Below are 4177 nucleotides of genomic sequence, written 5' to 3'. Positions count from 1 at the left end.
AAAGGGCTGTCATCATGACTATTTTGCTTTTCAGGTAAAGACTCCAACAGCAGGACTGTGGTACAGCAGCCTGTGTCTGACACATTGCAGCCAGGAGACTCTGTGAGCCTGCAGTGTACGATAGAGACTGGGAGCTGTGCAGGAGAACACAGTGTTTACTGGTTCAGACATGGATCAGGAGAATCCCTTCCTGGAGTCATTTACAGCCCTGGAAACAGCAGTGATGAGTGTGAGAAGAGCCCTGAGGCTGGATCTCCTACACGGAGCTGCGTCTACAGCCTCCCCAAGGGGAACCTCAGCCTCTCCGATGCTGGGACTTACTACTGCGCTGTGGCCATGTGTGGGGAGATGCTGTTTGGGAACGGCACATAGCTGGATATAGATGGTAACACCCAGTGTGGGGAGATGCTGTTTGGGAACGGCACACAGCTGGATATAGATGGTAGCACCCAGTGTGGAGAGTATATCTGCTTCAAAGTTTTATTTAGCTTATTCTGCTATTAAGACATTTATTTCTTTTTTTAATGTAATGAATTTTCTAATTTAAGTGCTTAAATTAAATTACACAGATGTTAATTTAATAATTATCCATCCATCCATCCATTTTCCAAACCGCTTATCCTATTGGGTCGCGGGGGGTCCGGAGCCTAATTTAATAATTATTTCAAATATTAATATCCATCCATCCATCCATTTTCCAAACCGCTTATCCTATTGGGTCGCGGGGGGTCCGGAGCCTAATTTAATAATTATTTCAAATATTAATATAAATTGTTAAAATACAAAATACTAGAAGTTCATGTTAAAAATGGACTATTTACAAAACAACTGCTGTAATGTGTTATCGATTTGATCTTTAACTAATGTAATGTAAGCAAATGGGAAATGTGTCTCTATATCATTATGCTGAAATCTATCTCTTTGTTACAGGCTTTCAGAAGCTGCTGGATCCTCTTCACTCTGGCTTGCTGATAGTTTTATCTTGCAGCATTATTCTGAACGTTGCTCTCATTTGTATAAGATGTAAACTGACCTGTACACACTGTGCAGGTACGCTGCCCGGCTTTATGCACTCAGAAGGACAAAATGTAGATTTTAACAAATTATAGAAATATAAAATTGTTTTATGATAGATAACATTTTCATATTAAAACCACTCTTGCAGGTAATACAGTTTTAAAATCCATTATTAAATCTCACCTTATTTATATAAACCTTTTTGTACTGTAAGATTTACATTTTTGTATTATATCTTTCATATTTTGCAAAATCTATTGAAATAACATGTTGCAATAAGTTGCATATCAATAACTTTTATTACCAAGATCTCCTTTATAGCAATTTTATTATATATGATATATGAGAACAAATGACACGTATCCAAACATGCACACTTAAATTGACAGAAGTCATTTTTACTTTCATTTTTGAGACAAAAAGGATGTTGATTGCTTGAAAATTCGGAATGTTATCTGACCACGGTATGATACCGTGCGAAATTAAATAATATATTGATGTGTTATATATTTTAAACAGATGAAAAGAACAGTGATATATCAAAAGTGGAATGGTCACGCAAGCAAGTATGTAATAAATATTTCAAATTACAAATCGTCAGTAAAACAAATGAACCTCAGACTGATTTCCATCCTGGGATCAGCATTTTAAGTGCTATTTGTGAAAATAGGTAATAGCAAACCGATTTGATCCATCCAATTCTGCCATCTTTGTCTCCACAGTGCCATGACGAGGACACACTGAATTACGCTGCCCTGAACCTTAAGAAGCCAAAACCCAGGAGACAGAAGAAAGACGGGAATAATGACACTCTGTATTCTGACCTCCGCTACAGAGATTATGAATAAAGATGCTTCTCATTCATGTCAGTCACACAGAGTGTTCAGGGTGTAGCTTTAATAATGTTCAGAGGAGGGCAGGGGAGCCAGTGCTTCTGAGACTGAATCACGGGATTTTACGGAGCACCGGTGCTGAGTTTGGTGTCAGTGTGTTTGGGGCGCATTTTTACTGGAAGTGCAAATGTTCAAGCCAGACTGGGGGCTGAGGGAGGGGGAGAGGGGCAGAGATTATTTCTTCATGGCATGGGGGGGAATAAGCGGCTTAATGTTGTGGAAAGGCTGAGTTGCTGCAATCAGTTCTTTGATGTCACACATGCTTACTTGTCTCCCTTGTGTACCATGCTGAATGGTTTGGGGCAAACGCACAGGGACTGATCGATTATATTAAACAGATGAAAGAAACTGAATGAAAATTTCAAGTGTTCTTAAATTACGTTTTTCATTTAATGTGTGTTCTGGATGTATTTTTGAGTATATACATGTACCTGTATATGTACCTGTATATATACCTGTGTCGTTAATAACGATGTGGATAATTAAGAAAGAGGAGTTTTGTTTCTTGCTCCCTGTCTTGTTACTTGGCTCACAAACATACACACACATAGACACACACACAAACATACACAGACACACAAACACACACACACATAGACACACACACACACAAACACACATGCACACATGCACACACACACACTGCTACGGCTCTGTAAGAACACTACCATGCTCTTTTGTGTGAGTGGGGTGGGGGGTGTTAAATAAGATGAAAATGACAATGGCTGTACTTTTGTTATGTCAGTTGTGTTTCTATAGTCATTGTATCATATTCCACAAGCTTTTTATTCTACAAGATGTACAAGCCAGTCAGTGTATTCAGTGGGGTGTTCAGGAGTCATTAGGTTCTGAAAAATGTCTTGCATTTAAAACATAATGTACTTTTGAATACTTAAGTATTTTTAGATGCAAATACTCCAGTACTTTAACTGAAGTAAAAAATTAACTGAAAAACTTTGAGTATTATTTGACGAGGAGTATCTATACTTAACTCAAGTAGTGAAGTTGTGTACTTTGTCCACCTCTGTCCAAAAGTGACATACAGCTGTAAGCTGTTTGGGTTTGTTTGTCTGCTGAGTGCTTCTCTGCAGTGCTGCAGATGTTTCCACTGGTTAGATGCAGCTCAGGAAGACTGACCCACTGACTGCACTGTGCTGGACTCACTTTGCAAAGAGTAAAAACCACACAGACAGAACAATATCTGCTTCTTGTAAGACCCTGTTTCCTCTCTACCTCACCCAGGTCACGCTTTCAAGTATTCAGCCTAAGTTATTTTATCCAAACAAGCCACCATTATTATTCATGCAGCTGGACATTTGACTGGAGCACATGATTGCTACATATCACTACTGTACATGGAACGGAATGTACAGTTTTCACAACAGAACTTTAGAAAAGCAAAATTCTCATCAGTCCACATCTCTAACCACCACACATCCTAGGGCTCCCATTTATAATGGTACATTTTTGTTTTATTCACATTCTTTTTCATCACACAGATAAACACCATCCATTAATCTTACAGCATGTATCCTGGTCAGGGTGATGGGGACGACACCACCTATATCGAGTGTGATTTAAGGCCAAGACCTTAAAAGGGAGAGTCAAGACTGAGGCTTGTTACAAGAGCAGTGGGGCACAAAACAACAAACAACATCATTATGAATGTAAAATAAATGGATGTATATATAAATATAGGGTAATAATAGAAACAAAAAATAAGAATATATTACATACAGAGGAATATTATAGGAATATTAAAATTAACTTATACACAATCCTTAACTTATACACAATCCTATTGCATGTAACATTATTGCTCATGTGCCAGATATTAGCCTCCCAAAGGAAGCTGCCACACAGGGCATAATGCACTGGCTCAATGCAACACTGCACATCAGTGAATAAGGAGGAACAATATTGCAGATCAGCAGCAGATAGAAACTGTATCAGAAGACAGTGAACAGGGGAAAAGTTCAATGAGCAGAGTGCAGATTATAAAGCCTGACTGCTGTGGGGCCCAATGACCTGCGGTACCGTTCTGTCACACGCCGGGTGTCTGAGTCTCTTACTGAAGGAGCTGCCCTTACGGGCCTCCATAGTCTGCTGGGGGGGTGAGAGGTGTCACATAAAATTGATGACAGCCTTGTTATCAGCCTGCTCTCATCCATCTACTCTACAGTGCCAAGGGACGCTCCTCCCTGATGATGAGAGGAGTCTAAGCATGTGGACATTTGGGATAATGTGAGTTCAGAACTGGATGGTCA

The 4177-nt window shown here is 39.4% G+C and overlaps 1 long non-coding RNA gene across 1 annotated transcript; it reads left to right on the top strand.

Moving 5' to 3' along the window:
- The first annotated feature begins 953 nt into the window (after positions 1-953).
- On the top strand, positions 954-2041 carry LOC125727881 (uncharacterized). The gene is made up of 3 exons (XR_007388876.1): positions 954-1050; positions 1537-1583; positions 1740-2041. It is a non-coding gene; the product is annotated as an uncharacterized LOC125727881 (long non-coding RNA).
- The last annotated feature ends 2136 nt before the right edge of the window (positions 2042-4177 follow it).

Source organism: Brienomyrus brachyistius, unplaced genomic scaffold, assembly GCF_023856365.1.
Source record: "Brienomyrus brachyistius isolate T26 unplaced genomic scaffold, BBRACH_0.4 scaffold124, whole genome shotgun sequence".
Taxonomy (NCBI): Eukaryota; Metazoa; Chordata; class Actinopteri; order Osteoglossiformes; family Mormyridae; genus Brienomyrus; species Brienomyrus brachyistius.
This window is presented reverse-complemented; position numbering and strand designations above follow the sequence as displayed.